The 20,264-nt window shown below is 43.0% G+C and overlaps 1 protein-coding gene across 3 annotated transcripts in view; it reads right to left on the bottom strand.

The window, feature by feature from the left end:
- ankdd1a (ankyrin repeat and death domain containing 1A) overlaps positions 1 to 20,264 on the bottom strand; it is a 293,056-nt gene that overhangs the window by 40,670 nt on the left and 232,122 nt on the right. The window lies entirely within an intron of this gene.

The raw sequence follows: 20,264 nt of genomic DNA, 5'->3' as shown, positions 1-20,264 counted from the left end.
GTAAATTTGCAGATGACACAAAGATTGGGGTGCCATTGATAGTATCGAGGGCTATCACAGGCTGCAGCGCAACGTGGACAGGATGCAGAACTGGACTGAGAAATGGCAGACGGAGTTCAACCTGGATAAATGCGAAGTGATGCATTTTGCAAGGTTGAACTCAAATGCTGAATATAGGATTAAAGACAGGATTCTTGGCAGTGTGGAGGAACAGTGTTCAAGTATATAGATCCCTCAAAGTTGCCACCCAAGTGAATAGGGTTGTTAAGAAAGCATATGGTGTTTTGGCTTTCATTAACAGGGGGGTGGTCGAGTTTAATAGCTGCCAGGCTTTACTACAGCTCTACAAGTCCCTGGTGAGACCACACTTGGAATATTGTGTCCAGTTCTGGTTGCCCTACTTTCGGAAAGATACAGAGGCTTTGGAAAGGGTACAAAGAAGGTTTACCAGGATGCTGCCTGGACTGGAGGGCTTGCCTTATGAAGAAAGGTTGAATAAGCTCGGACTTTTCTCTCTGAAGAGAAGGAGGAAGAGGGGTGTCCTGATCGAGGTATACAAGGCAATGAGAGACATGGATAGCGTCAATAGCCAGAGACGTTTCCCCAGGTAGGACTGACTGGCACAAGGGGTCATAGTTTTAAGATATTAGGAGAAAGGTATTGAGGGGACGTCAGAGGAAGGTTCTTTAAGCAAAGAGTTGTGAATGCGTGGAATGCATTGCTAGCAGTGGTGGTGGAAGCAGAGTCAATGGGGACATTTAAGCAACTGCTGGACATACACATGGACAGCAGTGAATTGAGGGGTGTGTAGGTTAAGTTATTTTATTTTACATTAGGATTAATCCTTGGCACAACATCATGGGCCAAAAGGCCTGTTCTGTGCTGTACTTTTCTATGTTCTATGTTCTATCAATATCCTGGGGTTACCAGGAGTTCACTGGGCTCATCAAATATTTTTAAGGTGAGAGGAGAAAGATTTATAAGGGACCTGAGGGGCAACTTTTTTATGCAGTAGGGGGCTCATATGTGGAATGAACTGCTAGAGGTAGATGCAGGTACAATTACAACTTTTAAAGGACATTTCAATAGATACACAAATAGAAAAGGTTTAGAGGCATATGGGCCAAATACAGGCAAGTGGGACTAGTGTAGTTTAGGAAACTTTGACAGGTTGAAGGTCTGTTATCATGTGACTCTACATAAACATAGTGGCTACAATTGCATGTCAGAGGCTAGGGATACATGGGAACTCCACCATCTGCAACTTCTCCTTTAAACCACTCACCATCCTAACTTGGAAATATATCACCCTTTCCTTCCATTGCACTGGATCAAAATCCTGGAATTCCCTCCCTAAGGGAATTGTGGGTCAATCTACAGCACATAGTCTGCAGCAGTTCAAGAAGGCAGCTCACCATCATCTTCTCAATATTCTATCTCTGGCCCCTTTCTGCTCACTATTATTTATACATACATTGTCAGAGGGACAGCCTATCAGGGGACAGCAGCAGCAGTAGTCAGAATGGTGGCAGAACAGAAGGTCAAAGTGCAAGCAAGCAGTGGTATTCAGGGATTGTGTAATCAGGGGCACAGATAGGTGTTTCTATGGCCACAGTGAGAATCCAGAATGGTGTGTTGCCTCCCTGGTGTCAGAGGCAAGGGCATCTCTGAGCAGGCACAGCATATTCTGAAAGGGGTGGGTGAGCAGCCAATGGTTGTGATCCATATTGGAACGAATGATGTCGGCAGGGTGATGAGGTCCTATAAAAGGAATTTAGGGAGTTAGGCAGAAAGTTAAAAAGCACAACTTCTAGAGTTATAATCTTGAGATTCCTCCCATGCTACAGTGCCAGTGATCCAGAATAGGAAGTTAGTAGAGTTGAATATGTTGCAAAAGAGCTGGTGTCGGAGAGAGGGATTCAGATATCTGGTTCTTTGGGATCTCTTCCAGGACAGGTGTGACTTGTAAATAAAACTGACAGGTTGCACCTAAACTGGAGGGGCACCAACATACACTGTGGGGAGGTTCGCTGTGCAACTCAGCAAGGATTAAATAGTATGGCAGGAGCTGGGAACCAGAGCAACAAGTCAGCATGTAAGAAGTTGAGGTTAATAGACTGAACAAGCAGGGCTAGTTTAATGAACAAGGTGGGACTATAAAATGTGTACTGAGTGAGACACAGGAAGAAGTAATAAAAAGATGCTGAAGGACAAAATAGAACGTACAGCCAAAATTATAATTCTTTATACAAATGCACAGACTATAAGGAACAAATTAAATGAGGCGCAGGCACAGATTCAAATTGTAAATTATGTAAACTATGTAAACATTATAGATACATGGCTGCAGAATGATCAGGACTGAGAACTAAACATACTGGGTTATAAGGTTTACAGGTGGGATAGAGAAAATGACAGAGATATGGAGTAGCATTCCTGATTACAAGCAGTATCTTTTATGGTGAGGCAGGATGAGAGAAAAGCTCCCAGTGGAGACTTTATAGATGGAACTGAGGAATTGTAAAGGAACTAAAATCACAAAAGATATGATATGTAGAGCACATGGTAGTTGATCAGAAATCAACTGTAGTTGTGGGCGGCACGGTGGCACAGTGGTTAGCACTGCTGCCTCACAGCGCCTGAGACCCGGGTCAATTCCCGCCTCAGGCGACTGACTGTGTGGAGTTTGCACGTTCTCCCCGTGTCTGCGTGGGTTTCCTCCGGGTGCTCCGGTTTCCTCCCACAGTCCAAAAGATGTGCAGGGTCAGGTGAATTGGCCATGCTAAATTGCCCGTAGTGTTAGGTAAGGGGTAAATGTAGGGGTATGGGTGGGTTTCGCTTCGGCGGGTCGGTGTGGACTTGTTGGGCCGAAGGGCCTGTTTCCACACTGTAATGTAATCTAATCTAATCTAAATGTTAGATTGTATAAATACTGACATTAGATGAACTATGTAGCAAAGGCAGAGTAGTATTAATGGGGGATTTTAATCTTAACATAAACACCTGCCATAAATTGTGAATTTCTCAAGTGTAATCAGTATAGTTTTCTACGGCAATATGTCTTGGATGTGTCAAGAAGACAAGCAATATGGGATCGAGTATTGAGCAATTAATCTGATTTAATTAGTGAACTATTTGCTCATGAGTATTTGTCAAATAATGATCATAACATGATTGAGTTTCATGTAGTGTTGGTAAGAGTTAAGCAAAGATCAGATACTAGAAGTTTGAATTTAAGTAAGGCAGATCGAAAGGGACGAGGCAGAGATTGTCCACAGTAAACTGGGAAGCTCTGCTAATAGGTAAACAACCAAGGAACAGTGAGGGTGTTCAAAGAAACATGTAATGCTTTTCAGCTTGTACCCATGAGAAAGGAACGCTCTACGTCTGAAAACAGGTGTGGACATCTAAGGAGGTAAAGTATAGCATCAAATGAACAGAAATGGCTTATAAAATTGCAAAAAACAGTACAGATCGTGCAGTATGGGACAAATACCAACAGAGGGCTACAAAGCAGCTTATAAGAGCATTTAAAGGATTATGAAAGGAAACTTGCAAGGGACATAAAACACAATAAGAGATTTTATAGTTACATAAAAGATAAGAGTACTATTGGCCCACTGAAGGCTGAGACAGGGGATATTGTCAGTGATCATGGAGAAATGGTAGACACGCTGAACAATTATTTTGCTTCAGTATTCACAGCAGAAAAGGCTGAGAGCTTGCAAGAAGTTCCAAGGAAATTAAGAGAGAATCAGGGTCAGGATCTAAATAAAATTAGCTTAAGTAAATTACCAATAGTGGAGAAATTAATGGAACTAAATAGTAATACATGCCCAGGACCTGACGGTTTCAACCCACAGGTGTTAAAGAAGGTAGGAGAGCACATTGCCGAATGCACTAACCATAATCTTTCAGAGTTCTCCGGAGGTGTACCTCTGGCTAGGAAATGTGTTCATATCACTCTGCTCTTTAAGTATAGTGACAGAGAGAAACCAGGGAATTATATATCAGTTAGTCTAACATTTGTGGTGGGGAAATTGTTGGAGTCTAAAATCAAAGATAGATTAACAGGTCACTTAGAAAAATTTCATATAATCAGCTTGAGTGAGCATGGATTCATGAAGGGTAAGCCATGCTTGACAAACATCATAGAGATTTTTGAAGAGGAGACAAAGTTGGTAAACAATGGATGTTCTTTATATGGACGTGCAGGAGATTTCTCGCTAAGTCCCATTCAAAAGACTGTTAGCTAAGGTGGAACCCTGCTGAATTGAGGTCAAATGTTTCACTGATGTGAGTAGGAAGTTGGTTAAGTAGCAGAAAATTGAGAGTTGGAATAATGGGGTATGTACTCAAATTGCCAGGGATCTGTGTCAGGGCCTCAATTATTCACAATTAACAGCTTGGATAATGGTATAAAAAGTCAAATTTAAATATTTGCTTATGGTACAAAACTGGGCAGTATTATAAACAGTGTTGAAGATAGCATAAAATGATACCAGGATATTGACAGATTAAGTGATAGAATGGACAAAGCTGTGGCAAATAGATTATAATGTGAGCAAATGAGATTTGGACGGAAAAAGGATACATAGAACATAGAAGAATACAGCGCAGTACAGGCCCTTTGGCCCTCGATGTTGCGCCGATCCAAGCCCACCTAACCTATACTAACCCACTATCCTCCATATACCTATCCAATGCCCGCTTAAATGCCCATAAAGAGGGAGAGTCCACCACTGCTACTGGCAGGGCATTCCATGAACTTACGACTCGCTAAGTGAAGAACCTACCCCTAACTTCAGTCCTATATCTACCCCCCCTTAATTTAAAGCTATGCCCTCTTGTAATACCCGACTCCAGACGCGGGAAAAGGTTCACACTGTCAACCCTATCTAACCCCCTAATCATCTTGTAAACACATTAGGGTATATTTTAGAAGGCACAAAGTTAAATAAAATGGACGTTCAACGTGATTTGGAGGTTCAGGGGCATAGTCCTTTAAAATGCTTTGAACAATGCAAAATCGTCAATAAAGCTAACACTGGCCTTCATATCTACAGGATTGGAGTATAGGATTATTATGTTGCCGTTATACAAAACTCTAGTTAGACTCCACTTAGGGTTGTGGGGACAGATCTGGGCAACAAACCTCAGAAAGGATGTTTTGGCCCTGGAGGAAGTTCAACACAGGTTTACAAGGATGATACCGGGACTTCATGGGTTAAGTTATGAGAAAAGATTAAACTTTATTCTCTAGAATTTAGAAGGTTAAGGGGTAATCTAATGAAGTTCTTCAGGATATTAACAAGATAGAGGAGAAAGTGAGGTCTGCAGATGCTGGAGATCAGAGATGGAAATGTGTTGCTGGAAAAGCGCAGCAGGTCAGGCAGCATCTAGGGAACAGGAGAATCGACGTTTCGGGCATTAGCCCTTCTTCAGGATAAGATAGATAAAGCTAAACTAATTCCATTGGTTGAAGATTCTGGAACCAGGGGAACTGTCTAGGAATTGGGGCCAGAGCATTCAGGTGAGATGTTAGAAAGCATTTTGACATGCAAAGAGTAGTGGAAGCTTGGAACTCTCTTTCTCAAATGGCAGTTGATGCTAATTCAATTGTTAAATTTAAATCTGAGATAGACAAAATTTTATTAAGCAGGGTTATCAAGAGATATCTACCCAAGGCAGGCATTTGGAGTTGGGACATAGATAAGCCATAATATTACTGAATGGTGGAGCAGGATTGATGGACTTTGTGGCCTATTCCTATGTTCCAAGAGTCATAGGGTCATATAGCACAGAAACAGATCCTTTGGTCCACCAGTCCCTGCCAACCATAATCCCAAACTAAATTAATGCCAACTGCCTTCGTTTGGCACGTATCTCTCTAAACATTTCTTATTCGTGTACTTATCTTTTGAATGTCTTTTAAATGTTGTAACTGTACCCGCATCCACAACTTCTTCTGGCAGTTTACACATAAGCTCTGTGTAAAAAATTGTCCCTCATGTCCATTTTAAATCTTTCTCCTTAAAAATATGTCCCCTCATCTTGAAATTCCCCACCCTCGGGAAAAAACACTTTTTCTATATCCTTCATGATTTTATAAATCTCTATAAGGTCACCTTTCAACCTCCTTTGTCCCAGTGAAAAAAGTCTCAGCCTATACAACCTCTCCTAAAAACTCAAACCCTCCATTCCTGGCAATACCCTGGTAAATCTTTTCTGAACCCTCTCCATCTTAATACCTTTTGTATAACATGGTGACCAGAATGGGAGAGGCCTCACCAACGTCCTGTACAACCTCAACATAACGTCCCAACTCCTATACTCAAATACCTGGGCAATGAAAGCAAGTGTGTGAAATACCCTCTTAAATGGCTGATCAATATGTGATAGTTTCATAGTAATAGAGGCAGGAGGAGGCCATTTGGCCTGTTGATCCTGCTCCACCATACATTAAGATCATGGCTGATCTAACCATCGTCTCAGCTCCTCCTACCTGCAATATTCCCATAACTCTTAATTCCCCTACCATGCAAAAACCCATCCAACTGTGTCTTGAATATATTTAATGAAGCTGCCTCTACTGCTTCCTTGGGCAAAGAATTCCATTAATTCACTATTCTCTGGGAAAAGCAGTTCCTCCTTTAGCAGTCCGAAATCTACTTCCTCTAATCTTGAGGCCATGTCCCCAGTCCGAGGCTCACCTAACAGCGGAAACAACTTGCCTGCCTCTAACTTATCTTTTCACAATTTTATATGTTTCTGTAAGATCTTCTCTAGTTCTTCTAAACTTTAGTGAGTACATTCCCAGGTGATTAAACTTCTCCTCATAGTATAACCCCCTCATCTCCGGAATGAACCTGGTGAACCTCCTATACACCGCCTCCAAAGTCAGTATATCCTTCCTCAAGTAAGGAGATCAACAATTGTGCACAATATTCTAGGTGCGGCCTCACCAACACCTTGTACAATTGCAGCAGAGCATCCCTGCTCTTAAATTCAATCCCTCGAGCAATATTCCAATTGCCTTTCTGATTATCTGTTGCATCTGCAAGTCAACTTTTAGCAATTCATATATGAGCACTCCTAAGTCCCTCTTCACAACAGCATGCTGCAATCTCTCACCATTTGAATAATATTCTGACCTACTACTTTTACTTCCAAAGTGGATAACCTCACATTTACCAACATTGTACTCTCTTTCTCTGCAGACCCTCCACATCCTCTGCACAGTTTGCCTTTCCACTCAATTGAGTGCCATTAGCAAACTTGGAAACGTTACACTCGGCCTCTGCTTCCACATCATTTATATATGTCATGAACAGCTGTGGGCCCAACACTGACCCTGTAATTTGTAGAATGCAAAGATTAGTTTGGGTGGCACGGTGGCACAGTGGTTAGCACTGCTGCTTCATAGCGCCAGAGATGCTATGGTGGTTCAATTCCCACCTCAGGCACCTGACTGTGTGGAGTTTGTACATTCTCCCCTTGTCTGCGTGGGTTTCCTCCGGCTGCTCCGGTTTCCTCCCACAGTCCAAAAATGTGCAGGTTAGGTGAATTGGCCATGCTAAATTGCCTTTACTGTTAGGTGAAGGGGTAGGGGAATGGGTCTAGTTGGGTTGCGCTTCGGCGGGTCGGTGTGGACTTGTTGGGCCGAAGGGCCTGTTTCCACACTGTAAGTAATCTAATCTAGTTTGTTTAAATAGCAGACTTATTAAAATTATACATTTAAACAGATGTATTGGAGGGTGAGGGGTGAACTTATAGAGGTTTATTTTATAAAATCATGAGGGACACGGATATGATAAACAGACAATGTCTTTTCCCTGGGATGGGGGCGTCCAGAAACAGAGAGCATAGTTTTAGGGTGAGAGAGGAAAGATACAAAAAGACATCTAAGGGGCAGCTTTTTCACATAGAGGGTGGTGCGTGTGAGGAATGGGCGGCCAGAGGAAGTTGAAGAGGCTAGTACAATTGCAACATTTGAAAGGCATCTGGGTGGGTATATGAATAGGAAGGGTTTGGAGGGATATGGGCTGGGTTCTGGCAGGTGGGACTAGATTGGGTTGGGATATCTGGTCGGCATGGACGAGTTGGACCGAAGGGTCTGTTTCTGTGCTGTACATCTCTATGACCCTATGACCCCTGTGGCACCCCACTCATCACTGATCTCCAATCAGATAAATACCCATTTATCCCAAACTCTCTCCTTTCTATTGGTTAACCAATTCTCTACCCATGCTAGTATATTCACTGCAACTCCATGCATCTTATGGATGAGTCTTTTGTGCGGTACGTTATGGAACATCTTCAGGAAATCTAAGTATACGTTCACCTGCTCCCCTCTGTCCATCACACTTGTTCCATCCTCAAAGAACTCCAGTAAATTTGGCATCACAATGTTCCCTTCCTGAATCAATGCTGCGCCTGCCTGATGGAACCCTTTCCATCCAGATGTCTCATTATTTCTTCTTAAGTGATAGCCTACAGCATTTTCCCGACTACAGATGTTAAGCTAACTGGCCTGTCTTTCGCCTACACCCTTTTTTAAATAGAGGAATGACATTCGCTGTCTTCCAGTCTGCCGGGACTTGTCCGGAGTCCAGTGAATTTTGGTAAATTACCACCAACACATCGACTATAACTTCTGCCATTTCTTTCAGCATCCTGGGACACATTTAAACAGGACCAGGGGACTTATCTACCTTTAGACCCTCACATTTGCTCAACACTACCCCTTTCGTGATAACAATTGAATTGAGGTCCTCACCTCCCATCGTATGCCTAGCATAATTCTTTGGCATGTTAGACACTGTGAACACTGACACAAAATAGTTATTCAAGGCCTCAGCCGTTGTAGCATATCCCAATATTAATTCTCCATTCTCATCCTGCAAGAGACTTATTTTCACTTTAGCCTCCCTTTTCCATTTATAAAAATTTTTCCTACCTGTTTTTATATTCTGTGCTAGTTTGCGTTCATAATCTATCTTTCCTTCAAACTTCAAAGAATTATGTACCGCAACCTTTAAGAGTCTCTCTGTTCCACACCACTACCCAAGGCCCTATTGTTAATTGTGAAGTCCTGCCTGTGTTTGGTTTCACCAAAAATACAATAATTTGCACTTATCCAAATTAATAGAGTCATACAGCATGAAAACAGCCCCTTCAGTCCAACTCGTCCATGCCAACTAAGTTTCCCAAACTAAACTAGTCCCACTTGCCTGCGCTTCACTCATATCCCTCTGAACCTTTCCCATTCATGTACCTATCAAAATGTCTTTTAAATGTTGCAATTATAGCTGCATCTACTACTTTGTCTGGCAGTTCATTCCCACATACGACATAGAACATAGAAGAATACAGCGCAGTACAGGCCCTTTGGCCCTCGATGTTGCGCCGATCCAAGCACACCTAACCTACACTAGCCCACTATCCTCCATATGCCTATCCAATGCCCGTTTAAATGCCAATAAAGAGGGAGAGTCCACCACTGCTACTGGCAGGGCATTCCATGAACTCACGACTCGCTGAGTAAAGATCCTACCCCTAACATCTGTCCTATACCTACCACCCCTTAATTTAAAGCTATGCCCCTCTGTGTAAAAAGCTTGCCCTTCAGGTCCGTTTTAAATCTTTTTCCCTCTCACCTTAAAAGTATTTTGAACTCCCCTACCCTAGGAAAAAGACCTTTGCTGCTCACCTTATCTATGTTTTATAAACCTCTATAAGGTCGTCTTTCAACCTCTTACTGAAATAAGTCCACAAAGGCAGCCACCAAATCTCCCTTTATTTATGTATGGAGAGTCCTTAACACTGATCCAGCTCTCTCAGTACAGGGTGTCTGACACTCCTGTTTTTATCTGTTGGACAGGACTCCCTGAATGATTCCTGAAGAAGGGCTTATGCCCGAAACGTCGATTCTCCTGCTCCTTTAATGCTGCCTGACCTGCTGCGCTTTTCCAGCAACACATTTTTAAGCTCTGATCTCCAGCATCTGCAGTCCTCACTTTCTCCTAGGACTCCCTGAATGTACCTGATTAACAACCCCAATCAGGGAACTCATTTTCTATATGGTCCACCTGGCTAACCTAGCTACAATCACGATATCCCTCCCTCTCTGAGTCTGAGGACTTAGGCCACTTCTTTTTTTATAGCTCCTCCTGCGGCATTTTAGCATCAGGTCAGGTTCCCCCAACTCTGTCTCTGATAGTGGTGGCATGTAACGCACAGTAGCTCACCTCTTGTGCCTGGTGGGTCTTCGAAAGATTCATTTACTTCTTCAGGTGGCAAAGGCAGTGAGATGGCGATAACTGCTGTGTCTATCACAGATTCCAAGGTATCTTCAATGCTGTGGGAGAGGGAGAAAACTCAGGTTCCGGACAATCGGAAAGGGTGTCAAGGAACTTTTGCTCCTGCACCATTTGCAAGGTTGCAGCTTTTGTATGGTCCACGTGCTTGTTCAGGACCTTTGAACTGGACCAATTCTCACGTCAACCCATGCATGGACATTCCATGGTTCATACACTAAACTTCAATACTGAAGTAAACTCTTGCTTAGCAGAGTCTTGTGTCTGGCATTGGAGTTCCTGATGGCTTTTCACCCTCCTCACCCCAGGTCCAGGAAGATCAGATTTAACTTGGTGTAGAGTCTTCTCTCCATTAGCAACTCTGCTGGAGTTATTCCTGTAGTTGCATGAGGGGTAGTCCTGCAACCAAATAGGAACCCAGGACTGTTTGGTATCTAGTGAAGCTGTAGGCTGTTTCTTTAAGTCTTTAAGTCTACTGTTCCAGAATGAACTCAGATTTCTCCAGTTTCCTCATTTCCCCTCCCCCCACCTTGTCTCAGTCAAATCCCTCGAACTCAGCACCGCCTTCCTAACCTGCAATCTTCTTCCTGACCTCTCCGCCCCCACCCCACTCCGGCCTATCACTCTCACCTTGACCTCCCTCTACCTATCGCAATTCCAACGCTCCTCCCCCAAGTCCCTCCTCCCTACCTTTTATCTTAGCCTGCTGGACACACTTTCCTCATTCCTGAAGAAGGGCTTATGCCCGAAATGTCGATTCTCCTGTTCCTTGGATGCTGCCTGACCTGCTGCGCTTTTCCAACAACACATTCTCGCTCTGTTTCTTTAAGTCTGCTTTCCATGTTTAGACTACCCTTTCTGCCAGACCATTAGATGATGGATAGTATTGAACTATCCTTATGTGTTGAATACCAGTTGACTTTAGGAAATACACAGATTCCCTGATGGTAAATGATGGCCCATTATTTGTGACCAACACTTCTAGGAGTCAGTGAATTGCAAAAGATGCACACAGCTTTTCTATCGTCATACCTGTGTTTGACAAATGAACTCTGTGTACATCCAGCCACTTTGAGACAACAGCCACAATGACTAAGAACATTGAGCCCACGAAGTAATGAAACTACACAGTTGACATATAACAATTATACATCCCTGTATGGCATAAGAGTAAAACAGGGAAGGTGGCTCAATTACGGCTAACAATGGAAATCAGGAACAGTGTTAAAGTGAAAGAGCAGGAACTGGGAGAAATTCAAAATTCAACAAAGGAGGACAAAGGGAAAATAGAATATAAAATTAAGCTTGCCGGAAACAAAAACTGACTGCAAAAGCTCTTATAGATATGTGAAGAGAAAAAGAATGGTGAAGACAAATGTAGGTCCTTTGAAGTTAGAATTAGGTGAATTCATAATGGACAACAAAGAGATAGCAGACCAGCTTTGGATCTGTCTTCACTAAGGAGGACATAAATAATCTTCATGAAATGCTGGGGGACAGAGGGTCAAACATGAAGGAAAAAAGAACGGAAATCTTTATTAGTCAGGAAATGGTTTTGGGGAAAACCTGATAAGACCCTATGGGATGATGCTCTGCTTCCTTAAGCGTACTTAAGGAAGTGGCCCTAGAAATAGCTGCCACATTGATGATAATGTTCCAGCATTCTGGGGACTCTCTAAGAGTTCCAATGGACTGGAGGGTAGTTAACGTTTTAAAAAAGAAGGGAGAGGGAAAATAAAGAATTCTAGGCCATTTAGCCTGACATTGTTGGTGGGGAAAATGCTGAAATCAATCATTAAGGATATAATAACTGATCATTTGGAAAGCAGAGATAGAATCGGTTCTAGTCAGTATGGACTCACTAAAGGGAAATCATGCTTTACAAATCTTCTGGAATCTTTTGACGATATGACCAGTAGAGTAGACAATGGTGAATCAGTAGATGTTGTGGATCTGGACTTATGGCAAGAGATTAGTAAGGAAAATTAAAGCACATAGTATCGGAGGTAGTTTATTGACAAGGATAGAGAACTAGTTAGGATACAGGAAGCAGAGAGTTGGAATAAATAGTTCCTTTTCAAAATGGCAGGCAGTGACGAATGGGGTGCTGCAGGGTTCGGTGCTGTCAGCGGTAGTTTTTGTCCTTGTCTGCAAAGAGTATCAAGAGAGTGACGATAATCAACAACTTGTCCTGGACCTCCCATGTAGTTGCGATGCCCAAGAAGGCTCAACAATGCGACTTCTTCCTCAGGAGGTTTAGGAAATTTGGTATGGCCATAAGGACCTTCACCAACTGTTAGAGATGCACCACAGAAAGCATTCAATCTTGGTGCATAACAGCCTGGTATGGCAACTGCTCTGCTCAGGATCATAAGAAATTACAGAAGGCTGTGTGCGCAGCCCAGATCAACACGGAAGCCAACCTACCATTCATAGAATCCATCTACACTTCTTGTTGCTGTGGAAAGGATGCCAGCATCATCAAAGACCTCTCCCACCCTGGGATGCCAGCATCATCAAAGACCTCTCCCACCCCGGTAATGCTCTCTTCTAACCTCTTCCGTCAGGCAGAAGATACAGAAGCTTAAACACATGTACCGACAAGTTCAAGAATAGCTTCTCCCCGCTGTTATTAGACTGCTGAATGGGCCTCTCTAATTTTAAATCTAATATTGATCTTGCTTTTGTGCACCTCCTGTGTAGCTGTAACCTTCTTATGCCTCACTCTGTCTAAACACCCGATGATCTGTATGTCCTTGTATGTTATGATCTGCCTATGCTGCACGCAAAACAAAACTGTACTAAGGTACATATGACAACAATAAACCAAATCAAAAATCTTCTCACCAACATCTTCATTTTGGAAACTCCTGGATGACGCTGGTGAAGTTCACCCAGTATCTGGTGGTCACTTTTGCTTGGGACAATCACTCTTGCTCTCCATCATGACATGCCATTCTTTACTGTGATCTGATCCAAAAAGGTTTCAATTCTGGTTGTGACAGCCCTTTGATTTTCCTTGTCACAACATGCTGTTTCAGTTTTGCCAGGATCGGATCTTTCTGTGTCCAAAGTCTGATATTGAAGCTGTGATTTGAAGCGCATCCAGAAAATTTAAAATCATTACAGACTTTTCCGATGGCAGTGCGACTGGTGGTGTATCTGCCAGCAGGACGCAGAGCATTGCATCTGCATTTGTTACTTGGCCTCCTGGATGGTATTCCAACTTGTAATTAAACCCACTTAGAATTAGAGCCTACCGTTGAATCCGGCCTGAAGCTATGGGTGACACTGCCTTGTCATGTTTAACTGGACCTCGTAAGGGTTGTAGTCCATTACTGTTACAAATTTAGGCCCTAAAGGTATTAATGGAACTTCCTGCCTTCAAATATGACTGGCAAATGTCCCTTCTCTAACTGAATGTATTTTCCCTCCTAAGCCATATGTCTGCCTGGGAGAAACATCTAAGGACCATGTCCAAGTTCTCAAAGTGCTCCTTATTTGTCTTCCCTGTTATTAGCAGGTCATCTAGATAAATGATGACCTGGGGTAGAACTTGTAAAGTTATAGTTGCAGCCGGTATGCAGACGTATGAAAACTCGCACAGGCTGATGATAACCCAAGTAACAGTCTCGTATATTGGTACAATCCGTTATGCGTTTTAATTAAAGCATACATCTGGGTATCCTCATCTAACCGCAATTGCCAGTACACATAGCTCATTTCCAGCTTCGTGAAGGACAGCACCTCTGCCAGCTTTGTGAGGGATTGGTTATTTATCCAACTGTGAAAAACAATCTACCATTTATTTCAAATCCACACAAAGGCAAACTAACCTGTTGGACTTCACAATTTTTGAGACCACTGGCTGCCCATTTCGCAAATTTGGTCTGGTTTGATGATTACTTTGTTTTCCAGCCTTCTGATTGCTGCCCCTACTTTTGTCCATAAGGCAAATAACACTGACCAGGCCATTCAGAATTGTGGAGCTTCCTGGTCAACATGCAAGGTAGCTGTGGAAGAATAAAACGTTTTGGAGGCCAGCAAGAAGGATAGAATGGCTTGAGGGTTGAGTTTGGTATTGCTGGTGACTAGTGGGCAGAAAGCTGCAGTTCAAACAAGCAGACACCATTTGGCAGAATCCATGGGAAAGGCAGATGGCCTTGGAAAGAACAAATAATCCCAGTGAAATGCACCAGTATTCATTTCCTATCAGTGAGACCCGTGAGCACAATTTTGTACTTACTGTTTTGTTGAATAATCATGAAGAGATTTTCCCATGTTTATCTTATAAAAAGACTGTATTTTGAATTGCTTGTTGGAGTTGTTACCTAGGACTATGTGAATAGGTGCTCTCCCCTTGCATGCAAGGGAAAATTAAAGATTAGTTTGGACAAATAAATAATTTGTTTGAGTAATGTTTCGGATCAACAAAAGACTTCAAAATGGCCTTGGCTCCTTTGATAGTTCCGGGGCCTTCCAGAAATATAGAATCCCTACAGTGTGGAAACAGGCCCTTCGACCCAACAATCCACACCAACCCTCCGAAGAGTATCCCACCCAGATCCATTCCTCTACATTTATCCCTGATTAATGCACCTTACCTACACATCCTTGAATACTGTGGGCAATTTAGCATGGCCAAATCACCTAACCTGCACATCTTTAGATTGTGGGGAAAAAACTGTAGCACCTAGAGGAAACACATGCAGACACAGGGAAAATGTGAAAAGTCCACACAGACAGTCGCCCGAGGCTGGAATTGAACCTGGGTCCCTGGCACTGTGAGGCAGCAGTGCTAACCACTGAGCCCCATGCTGCTCAGGTATTTAACATCCAAGTATTTAATTAGGACTTCACACAGGCAGCCATTTTCTGATCAAAAGATGTTGAGCCAATCTCGATGAATTTTTCTCAACCAGTTTTGCCTTATCAAGCTTGGGTCCACGCCTTTTATTACAATCTGTGGTAATTTCTTCTCATAAGAGACCGGAATCAAAATTGTATCCTTAATCTGTAAAGGTATAGGTTCTCAGTCTAGCCAAGGTCTTGTGCAAACTTAAGGATTAGAGACCAGAGCAAATGTTAAAGACTGGTTCTGTGATCACTGAAATGGCCACATCAGTACCAACATCTATTAGAATCAGGTGACCATTTAACCAGACATTTATTTTAATTAGTTCTGATTTGGATGTTGCAAAGTTCCAAACTGATGTAGGTGGACTTCCCAAGGTGTGCACTATCCTAGATATTGACGTATGAGTTCTCTTACTCTATTTAGGTCTAGTGGGTCTCTTTTGTTGTCTCGAGTCTGCATACCAGCTGCAACTGCAATGGCTTGCTGGCCCGGATCCTGAAGAAAATTTTAACTATTTGGCTGAGATTTGGCTTTGTTTTGGGGCTTTGCTGTGGGCTGACCAAGAATCCCCCTGTTCAGGATATGTCCTGAGTCTGACAATGCAATTGCCTTTAAAGCTCAGTCAGACTGGCAAGGCTGTCCACTTCCATCAGAATACCGTCCAACTCAAATGCTCTACTTGCCGCATTTTCAATGATGAAGCCTGTTTGAAGTCCAGATGGGCTTCAGCTAGTCGACGCTTTTTCACTGTTACATCATTAATCACACATACCAAATGATCTCTCAGCATCGCATTAAGGGTTAAATCAAAGCCTTTGTCAGTCGTCTTATCCTAATCAAATCTCCTAATACAAATTCCCTGGTTCTTGAATTGCTGAGTAAAACAAATGTAGACAAGCAGGAGGCTGGAAGAACACAGCAAATCAGACAGCATCAGTAGTCAATGTTTTGGGTATAAGCCTTCTTCATGACTGGAAGTGAAAATGCAGGGAGCTGCAGATAAAGGAGGGGTGGAGGACAGGCAGAGTGGTGCGGTAGTAATGTGTGAACACAGGTAGAAGGCCTACTTGGTCGATGGGAAGAATGAATCCGGTTGGTGGCTGGAGTAAGTGGACTGGAAGGGAGGAGAAGGGACTGGAAAGGGAGTTAGGGGATGGGAATGGAGGTTATTTGAAATTGTAGAATACAACCGATAGCGGTTCAGAATTGAAAGAGGCTTAGGGTCATAATATTCCTGAACTAAATCCATCAACTCTTGAGAGGATTTAGTATCTAATGCCTCAGAGAAAATTAGACTCTTAATGACAAAAAAAAGCTGTGGGATCACAAGCTGTCAGGAGAATTAATCATTGCTTTTCATTTGACCCAATGTCATTCGCCAGGAAAAGAATAATGCATTCTTTCCCCATAATTGTCCCAGTCTTCAACAACAGGATTGAATGAGTCAAGCTTCCCGAATACCATCATAATGCCAGAAATGCTAACCGCAATTCAAGATGACTGTTGTGAGCAAATTCCTTCAGGCATGTGCCTTTCTCTCATCGCCACTGAAATAACTCCACAGAGCCTGTATCCTGTCACCAAGTCACCCTTTATTTATACATGGAGAGTCCTTGACAATGATCCAGCTCCCTTACAGCCAGCTCTCAGAGTGAACAGGATGTCTGACACTCCTGTTCTTATCTGTCAGACAGGGCTCCCTGACTTACCAGATTAACAGACCCAATCAAGGAATTCAAGTTCAATGAGGTCCACCTGGCTGACCTCATTACAATCATTACATCTACGCTCCAGTGAAAGAAGTCCCAGCCTACCCAGATTCTCATTACAGCGAAAACCGTCAGTCCTGGCAACACCCTTGTAAATCTTTTCTGAACCCTTTTCAATTTAATAATATCCATCCTATAGCAATGTGACCTGAACTGGACACAATACTCCAAAAGTGATCTCACCAATTGTCCTGTAGGATCTCAAGAGGACTTCCCAATACTCAATGATCTCAGCAATGAAGGCAAGCATGCTAAACACCTTTCAAAGAACTACGTATCTGAACCCCTAGGTCTCTCTGTTTCTCAACAATCTGCAGGGCCCTACCACTAACTGTATATGTCTTGCCTTGTGTGTCTTATCAAATGCAATAAGTTACATTTGTCCAAATTAAATTTCATCTGCCACCACTCAGCCCACTGGCCCAATAGATCAAGATCCTTCTGGAATCTTAAATAACCTTCTTCACTTTCCACTTCCCCACCAACTTTGGTGTTATTAGTAAACATACTTAATTGCGCCTCCTAAGTTCCATCCAAGTTGTTATATAATTGACATACAATAGCGGACCTAGCACTGATCCCTGCTGGTTACTGGCCTCCAGTCCGAAAAACAACCCTCCATGACCACCATCTCTCTTCCACTCTCAAGCCAATTTTGTATTTAATTGGCAAACTCTCCCTAAATCCAATGTGTTCTAACTTTACTAACCATGCTGAACCTTGTCAAAGGCTTAACTAAAGTCTGCGTAGACATGGTCTGCAATTCTGCCCTCATCTATCTTTTTGGCCACGTCCTCAAAAATCTCAATCAAGTTTGTGAGATGATTTCCCACATGCCAAGCCATGCTATCAGTTCTGGCCTCTTCAAATGCACATAAATCCTATCTTTCAGACTCCTCTCCAGCACCTTATTCGCCACTGTTGTCAGATTCACCAGTCTACAGTTCCCAGGCTTCTCTTTACAGCCTTTATTAAATAAAGGCACAACATATAGACCTCCCAATAGCAGCAGAGGGATGGAAGAACACATTGGACAGTAGTTCTTGGAAAGATGTAACAGAGTTGTTGTTATGGGTGACTTCAATTTCCCTAAAATTGATTGGAACCTCCTTAATGCAGATGGTCTGGATGGAGCCAATTTTGTTAGGTGGGCCCAGGAAGGATTCCTGACACAATATGTAGATAGGATATTGGATTTGGTGCTAGGTAACATGCCAGACGATGTGTCAGATCTCTCAGTGAGAAAGCATTTCGGTGATAGTGACCAAAACTGCCTCACCTTCACCATAGCCAAGAAGAGGGATAGGAACAGACAACATGGGAAGGTATTTAATTGGGGAAGAGAAAATTATACTGTGATTAGACAGGAGCTGTGGAGTATAAATTGGGAACAATTCTTCCACGGGAAATGCACAACAGAAATGCGGAAGCTGTTTAAGGAGCATTTGTTGCGAGTATTGGATAACTTTGTTCCATTGATGCAGGTAAAGAATAGTAAGGTGAAGGAGCTTTGAATGACAAGAGAAGATGAGCTTCTCAGCAAGAGGAAGAAGGAAGCTTACTTAAGATTGAGGAAACAAGGATCTGGCACAGCTTTAGAGGATTACAGGGTAGCTAGGAAAGAACTCAAAAATGGACTGAGGAGAGCTAGGAAGTGGCACGAAAAAACCTTGGCGGGAAGGATTAGGGAAACCCAAAGGCATTCGACATGTACATGAGGAATAAGAGAATGATCAGAGAGAGGGTAGGACCGATCAGGGATAGTGGAGGGAATTTGTGCCTGGAGTCTGAAAAGGTTGGGGAGGCCTGAAGTAGATTTTTGTTTCAGTATTCACTAGAGGGACCTTGTTGATAATCAGAACACCATGGACCAGGTTAATAGTCTTGAACAGATTGATATTAAGAAAGTGAATGTGCTGGAAATTCTGGGAAGCATCAAAATAGGTAAGTCCCCAGGGCCGGACCAGATATATCGAAGGTTACTACAGGAAGTAAGGAATGAGATTGCTGTGCCTCTGGTAACGATCTGGTAACGGGCGGCACGGTGGCACAGTGGTTAGCACTGCTGCCTCACAGCGCCAGAGACCCAGGTTCAATTCCCGACTCAGGCGATGGACTGTGTGGAGTTTGCACGTTCTCCCCGTGTCTGCGTGGGTTTCCTCCGGGTGCTCCGGTTTCCTCCCACTGTCCAAAGATGTGCAGGTCAGGTGAATTGGCCATGCTCAACTGCCCGTAGTGTTAGGTAAGGGGTAAATGTAGGGGTAGGGGTATGGGTGGGTTGCGCTTTGGCGGGGCGGTGTGGACTTGTTGGGCCGAAGGGCCTGTTTCCACACTGTAAGAAATCTAATCTAATCTAATCTAATCTTTGCATCCTCATTCTCCATAGGAGTAGTACCAGATGATTGGAGGAAGACGCATGCTGTTTCTCTGTTCAAGAAAGGGAATAGGGAAATCCCTGGGAGTTACAGACCAGTCAGTCTTACATCTGTAATAAGAAAGGTACTGGAAAGGATTCTGAGAGATAAGATTTATGACTATTTGGAAAAACATAGTTTGATTAAAAGATAGTCAACATGGCTAAGTAAGGGGCAGGTCATGCCTCACAAGCAAAGGTGCAAATGTAACAGAGTTGTTGTTACGGGTGATTTCAACTGAGGACGTGACAAGAAAAGTTGACGAAGGTCAAGCAGTGGATATGGTGTATATAGATTTCAGTAAGACATTTGATAAGGTTCCCCACGGTAGGCCCTTTCAGAAAGTTAGAAGGTAGGGGATACAGGGAAATTTGGCTGTCTGGATACAGAATGGGCTGGCTGAAAGCAGACAGCAAGTGGTAGTGGATGGAAAGTATTCTGCGTGCAAATCAGTGATAAGTGGGGTCTCACAGGGATCTGTTCTTGGGACACTGCTCTTCATAGTTTTTATAAATGACTTGGATGAAAAAGTGGAAGGGTAGGTTAGTATGTTTGCCGATGACATAAAGATCGGTGGTGTTGTAGATAGTGTCGAGGGCAATTGCAGGCTACAAACTGACATTGATAGGATGCAGAGCTGGGCTAAGAAGTGGCAGATGGAGTTCAACCTGGATAAATGCAAAATGATTCATTTTGGAAGGTGGAATTTGAATGCTGAATACAGAGTTAAAGACAGGATTCTTGGCAATGTGGAGGAACAGCAGGATCTTGGGATCCACGTACATAGATCCCTCAAACTTGCCACCCAAGTTGTTAGGTTTTTAAGAAGGTGTACAGTGGTTTGGCTTTCATTAACAGGGTGATTGAGTTTAAGGGCCACGAGGTTTTGCTGCAGCTCTATAAA

This window comes from Chiloscyllium plagiosum, unplaced genomic scaffold (genome assembly GCF_037043375.1).
Source record: "Chiloscyllium plagiosum isolate Xiang-an unplaced genomic scaffold, Cpla_swu_hap1 HiC_scaffold_39, whole genome shotgun sequence".
Taxonomy (NCBI): domain Eukaryota; kingdom Metazoa; phylum Chordata; class Chondrichthyes; order Orectolobiformes; family Hemiscylliidae; genus Chiloscyllium; species Chiloscyllium plagiosum.
Note: the sequence above shows the minus strand (reverse complement) of the source record. Positions and strands in the feature narration are given on the sequence as shown.